General features: G+C 42.5%; 1 long non-coding RNA gene across 3 annotated transcripts in view; it reads left to right on the forward strand.

Annotated features, from left to right (window-relative positions):
• LOC138855240 (uncharacterized) overlaps nucleotides 1–7,077 on the forward strand; it is a 218,532-nt gene that overhangs the window by 210,811 nt on the left and 644 nt on the right. For all 3 annotated transcript variants that reach the window (XR_011394429.1, XR_011394430.1, XR_011394431.1), the window contains one exon: nucleotides 2,325–2,450. This is a non-coding gene — a long non-coding RNA (uncharacterized lncRNA). The remainder of the gene's footprint in view (nucleotides 1–2,324; nucleotides 2,451–7,077) is intronic.

A 7,077-nucleotide genomic window follows, 5' to 3' on the forward strand; every position in this document is an offset into this window, starting at 1 on the left:
GAGGTGTCAGAGTGGGCGCCTGTGACAAGCGGGGTTCCACAGGGGTCAGTCCTAGGACCTGTGCTGTTCTTGGTATATGTGAACGACGTAACAGAAGGGATAGACTCAGAAGTGTCTTTGTTTGCAGATGATGCGAAGTTAATGAAAAGAATCAAATCGGATGAGGATCAGGCAGGACTACAAAGAGACCTGGACAGGCTACAAGCCTGGTCCAGCAACTGGCTCCTTGAATTTAACCCTGCCAAATGCAAAGTCATGAAGATTGGGGAAGGGCAAAGAAGACCGCAGACACAATATAGTTTAGATGGCCAAAGACTGCAAACCTCACTCAAGGAAAAAGATCTGGGGGTGAGTATAACACCGAGCATATCTCCTGAGGCGCACATCAATCAGATAACTGCTGCAGCATACGGGCGCCTGGCAAACCTACGGATAGCGTTCCGATACCTCAGTAAGGATTCGTTTAAGACTCTGTATACCATTTACGTAAGGCCCATACTGGAGTATGCAGCACCAGTTTGGAATCCACACCTAGTCAAGCACGTCAAGAAATTAGAGAAAGTGCAAAGGTTTGCAACAAGACTAGTCCCAGAGCTACGGGGATTGTCCTACGAAGAAAGGTTGAGGGAAATCGGCCTGACGACACTGGAGGACAGGAGGGTCAGGGGAGACATGATAACGACATATAAAATACTGCACGGAATAGACATGGTGGACAAAGACGGGATGTTCCAGAGATGGGACACAGACACAAGAGGTCACAATTGGAAGTTGAAGACTCAGATGAATCAAAGGGATGTTAGGAAGTATTTCTTCAGTCATAGAGTAGTCAGACCGTGGAATAGCCTAGAAAGTGACGTAGTGGAAGCGGGAACCATACATAGTTTTAAGGCGAGGTATGATAAAGCTCATGGGGCAGGGAGAGAGAGGACCTAGTAGCAATCAGCGAAGAGGCGGGGCCAGGAGCTATGAATCGACCCCTGCAACCACAAATAGGTGAGTAGAAATAGGTGAGTACACACACACACACACACACACACGCGCGCGCGCGCGCACGCTGCCCGTAGGGGCCATATAATGAATAGAGATTCAGAGAAAATCAATCAGGCTTAATACATAGAAGGGGAAGATAAATCAGATTCCTTGGATCAAGTGCCCTTCGCCAGCATAGCATAAAAGCTACGTCTGGTGTCGGATTCATATTAGAATACAACTGAAATATATTCCAATTTTAATATCTAACGGACAACGCTCTGGTGGTCATATTGAAGTTTTTCTTATTTTGCTAAATTAATCTATCTACACCCTATCTAACTAACACCCGCCCTTGCCACCCACCAGTCTCTGATGCTAAGTTTTCGTGTTTTTTACTCTGATGTAAAAAGATAGAAACTAGTTTGAGGTAGGAAGTGTTGTTTGAGAGCACCACCACCTGCCTCACCCAGGCAGGTTAATGGTTATTGTGGGTGTGGGGATACCCCCAAATGTGTATGCTGTGCCCCCATGCCTTTGTTGTGCTTCCCACCCCTGTCTGTCGTGCTCCCACACCTGTCTTTCGTGCCCCTTCACATGTTTCTCACCTTCAGACCTTATTACGACACTTATACACCGCCCTGCCTCACCCACACATCTCCCTGCCTCACCCACACATCTCCCTGCCTCACCCACACATCTCCCTGCCTCACCCACATCTTCCTACCTTGTCTTATACCTCCCTGTCCACCCTAACACCCCACTCCCATTTCTCCCCATCCACGCCTCCTTCAACTTCAGACATTTAGTGCTCGAAATATTGCAGCTCTTGGCCCTCCTGTGAGGGTTGATCTTCAGCTCCTGGCCCTCTTGGGAGGCGTAGGCTATAACTTTTTTCATTGGATTTAGCTGCAGCTCCTCCACTTCTTGAAGGTTCAGAGGTTGCAGGGTGATGTAGAGGAGGCTGAGGTTATGAAATACTGGGGTTCCCACTCGACTTTAAATAAGGAAGCTGGGGTTATGGGATACGGGGATTCCCCCTCTAGATAGGGAAGCTGGGGGTTATGGGATACGGGGATTCCCACTCTAGATAGGGAAACTGGGGTTATAGGATACAGGGATTCCCACTCTAGATAGGGAAGCTGGGATTATGCAAACTACTCAGACTAGTAAAAATACCTGTTTAGGTTTTTCACTAGTCAACGTGGACTGGTCCTGTTCAACACAAGTGTCTCCATCTATATCAGACATTGCCTTGGAATGTTTTAGACTTTATATTCTCATATTTTAATCTTTTTTAACATGTAAGAAATCTGTCTTGGTAGTGTGTACATTTATTTAATACTTTACAGATCCTGATGGTGACTGATCACCGAAATGTAGTTAAAAACAATGAACTTAAAGAAAAGTCTTTCCTGATGTCTAACACAAGCTGAAGAACATCATATTCTCTGTTTACAAGTGAACAATTACTTAAGGTAAGGAACTGTTGTTTCTATGGCTTTAGAAGCGGTAAATGATAGAGTGGATAGGGAAGTAACATGGCAGATGTGGCAAATGTATTAGATGTTGTTTACTAAGAATAGTAAAGAGTTTTTAAGCAGAGAGGCTTAGGTTACGGTATTTAGGAATTAGGGAAAGGGGGTAAAAGTAGTGCTTTGATATGACTGTGTCACTGTGGTTATATTTATCAATGTGTATACTAGTGTCAGAGTATACACATTTAGAGGATGAAGCAGAATAGGATAATGAAGATGTACAAATCTGGGTTGGAAGGGAGGAGTAGGGGACATCCCAGGGAAGATTCGAGAGAGAGGGTAAAGGATATTTGTTTTACAAGGGGCTTGAACATCAGACAGACTAGTACATGTTAAACTGGAGAGGAGACAAAGCAGTTTCATGGGTTGATGGGCTGTTGGAGTGTGAGCAAGGCAACATATCAGAAGGAATTTAGGGAAACTGGTTAGATACTAAAATATCTACGTGGGTGACGACCAACAAGCTCACTCTTAATATAGACAAAACCTACTACATCTTGTCTGGAAACAGCTTTAAATATCCAACTTAAAACATTGATCAGTGGTTGCCCATAGCAAGACACTGAGGGCAAATTTTTAGGTCTTCACCTTGACTGCACCCTTTTAAATTTCAGATCCACATCCAACATATAGCCAGAAAGATCTCCAAAAGAGTAAGCATCCTTTTTCAATATACAGTACCATGTACCCCAAACAGCACTAATTAAACTAAACCACTTTGTAATCTATACTTACCTCACCTATGGAATTTGTGCTTGGATCTAGCCCAACACAAAGCTGATGTGAAGATTATCACCAACTCCCTCCTAATCTCTGTTTACCTGGAGTTTACCTGGAGAGAGTTCCGGGGGTCAACGCCCCCGCGGCCCGGTCTGTGACCAGGCCTCCTGGTGGATCAGAGCCTGATCAACCAGGCTGTTGCTGCTGGCTGCACGCAAACCAACGTACGAGCCACAGCCCGGCTGGTCAGGAACTGACTTTAGGTGCTTGTCCAGTGCCAGCTTGAAGACTGCCAGGGGTCTGTTGGTAATCCCCCTTATGTATGCTGGGAGGCAGTTGAACAGTCTCGGGCCCCTGACACTTATTGTATGGTCTCTTAACGTGCTAGTGACACCCCTGCTTTTCATTGGGGGGATGTTGCATCGTCTGCCAAGTCTTTTGCTTTCGTAGTGAGTGATTTTCGTGTGCAAGTTCGGTACTAGTCCCTCGAGGATTTTCCAGGTGTATATAATTATGTATCTCTCCCGCCTGCATTCCAGGGAATACAGGTTCAGGAACCTCAAGCGCTCCCAGTAATTGAGGTGTTTTATCTCCGTTATGCACGCCGTGAAGGTTCTCTGTACATTTTCTAGGTCAGCAATTTCACCTGCCTTGAAAGGTGCTGTTAGTGTGCAGCAATATTCCAGCCTAGATAGAACAAGTGACCTGAAGAGTGTCATCATGGGCTTGGCCTCCCTAGTTTTGAAGGTTCTCATTATCCATCCTGTCATTTTTCTAGCAGATGCGATTGATACAATGTTATGGTCCTTGAAGGTGAGATTAGAAGGAGATTAGAAGGAGTTGTGGGATTACCAAAATTATTATCCAGAGGGCTGACGAGGGGGTTATTAAGGTGGTTTGAACATGTAGAGAGGATGGAACGAAATAGAATGGCTTCGAGAGTATACAGATCTGTAGTGGAGGGAAGACGGGGTAGGGGTCAGCCTAGAAAAGGTTGGAGGGAAGGGGTAAAGGAGGTTTGGTGTGCAACAAGCATGCGTGAGCGTGTTAGATAGCAAATGGAGACAAATGGTTTCTAGGATTTGACCGGCTGTTGGACTGTGAGCAGGGTAATATTTATGAAGGAATTCAGGGAACTGTCAGGCCAGACTTGATTCCTGGAGATGGGAAGTACAGTGCCTGTACTCTGAAGGAGGGGTGTTAATGTTGCAGTTTTATAATTACACACGACGGTGAAAGTTTTTCCTTTTCGGGCCACCCAGTCTTGATAGGGTGGCCCCTTGATAGCTACAACAGAGCACACGGGTACAACACAAGGCACAAAACTCTCATCCCTCGTGTCCAACTCTCCCTATGCAAAAGTGCAATGCACATAAGGGTCCTTAAGATCTGGAATTCATTGACTGAACCAGCAAAAGGTTCACTGCCTGCTAATCAATTAAGGACTATAATTAAAAAACATCTCATCTCCCAAACTTAAACTATACCAACACATACTAAATCATTCAACCATTTTGAAACTATTCAAGAAATCCCCAAAAAACTTAGGACAGCTAGATCTACATAAAATATTAATATACACTTAAAATTTTACAGTTTTAACATTGTAAATTGTACTAATTGCAATAATTTTTTTTACCACTACTATAATTTTACAATAGAGAGCTAGCCAAAATATTATAATGAATAAAAATTTACTACTCTATAACGTCTGTCTAGTTTTAAGTGCAGCCTCTCCTCACTCAATGATGGAGTTCCATTCCTAAGAGCAGGTCGGTAAGCAAACTGGTCGTTAAGTGAGAAGCATACCATACTGCAAGTGGGTTTGTCAACCATCTTTAGATATTTTTTATGTCACCTTTGCACTATTTATAACGTTTCTAGTATATTTTTAAATGTTTGTACAGTAGTGTACTGTATACTACTGTAATAAACAGAATAGAGGAAATCAGCCCTAATATACGTAGATTTGCATACTGGTTGGAGAGCTGGTCGTAAGTCCGAGTGGTCGGTAAACAAGTATGTCACTAAGTGAGGAGAGACTGTAATCTGGAAGCGCTGACGAGTCTGCCCGAAATGCTCAGGCATGTTAGTGGCTTTCTTTGTACTTAACACTTTACAACATGTAAATCACACATTCTAACCTTTGCAAAGAGATAAAATTTGTATTATCTTGTGTTACTTTGTCAATTTTTTTTTTTTTCAACAAGTTGGCCGTCTCCCACCGAGGCAGGGTGACCCAAAAAAGAAAGAAAATCCCCAAAAAGAAAATGCTTTCATCATCATTCAACACTTTCACCACACTCACACATAATCACTGTTTTTGCAGAGGTGCTCAGAATACAACAGTTTAGAAGCATATACGTATAAAGATACACAACATATCCCTCCAAACTGCCAATATCCCAAACCCCTCCTTTAAAGTGCAGGCATTGTACTTCCCATTTCCAGGACTCAAGTCCGACTATATGAAAATAACCGGTTTCCCTGAATCCCTTCACTAAAGATTACCCTGCTCACACTCCAACAGATCGTCAGGCCCCATGTGCCATTCGTCTCCATTCACTCCTATCTAACACGCTCACGCACGCTTGCTGGAAGTCCAAGCCCCTTGCCCACAAAACCTCCTTTACCCCCTCTCTCCAACCCTTTCGAGGATGACCCCTACCTCGCCTTCCTTCCCCTATAGATTTACATGCTTTCCATGTCATTCTACTTTGATCCATTCTCTCTAAATGACCAAACCACCTCAACAACCCCTCTTCTGCCCTCTGACTAATACTTTTATTAACTCCACACCTTTTCCTAATTTCCACACTCCGAATTTTCTGCATAATATTTACACCACACATTGCCCTTAGACAGGACATCTCCACTGCCTCCAACCGTCTCCTCGCTGCTGCATTTACCACCCAAGCTTCACACCCTTATAAGAGTGTTGATACTGCTATACTTTCATACATTCCCTTCTTTGCCTCCATAGATAAAATTTTTTGACTCCACATATACCTCAATGCAAATATGCATTTTAAATGTAAACCTTTTTTTATATTAAAATTGTTTACATATTTTTCTTTCCAAAAGTGTGAAGTGGATAAGGACAGACCTAGAGAAACAAACTACATCACGGGCACCAAAATTCAAATTTGTCGTAAATTTTTACCATGATGCATTTTTCGTTGATGCAGTTTAGAAAAATAATGAACAATCTTTATATGTAATCCAGGAAGTTTTTTCTTTGGACTAATTTGTTTTAGGGATATTCAAATTATTATGAATTTCATCTTGTAATAGATGAGAGAGATTTAATTTATAGTAAAAAAATATGTGGATTTTGCAGTGTGCATTTTAGAATTATTTTGCTTAATATTACAGAATATTTTCTTGCCGTAATAGCTTGAATTTGTTTTCCGAGTTGAGAAATTTTGCATGAATTTAAAGATCATTTCATACTGAAGTTAATTTTCAAAATGTGCGAGAAGTTTGTATACAGAGACATTATGACTAACACCCAGGTACCTAATTGCTTGCTAGGTGAGTGGGACAACCACACACTAAACCTGTAAGGGTCATACAACACCTGGGAGGATGGGAAGCAATTGAGTTTGATCCAAGGAAGGAGAGGTCAGATTTAACTCCTTGGAGCAATGGCATTATGAAATCCTACTTGAGGGGTCGTCCCCAAAGGTACCACATAATGGTCTATATTCAAAAATAAGAGCTTAACCTATATGGTTATAAAGTTGCTACTGCTGTTATAGTCACAAAAAAAACTAAACTCATGTGAGATGTTCAATACTGTGGCATTATTGAACATTTTGATGCCCCTCAAGAGAGGTTCCTTGAT

This window comes from Cherax quadricarinatus, chromosome 86 (assembly GCF_038502225.1).
Source record: "Cherax quadricarinatus isolate ZL_2023a chromosome 86, ASM3850222v1, whole genome shotgun sequence".
In the NCBI taxonomy this organism is placed as follows: Eukaryota; Metazoa; Arthropoda; class Malacostraca; order Decapoda; family Parastacidae; genus Cherax; species Cherax quadricarinatus.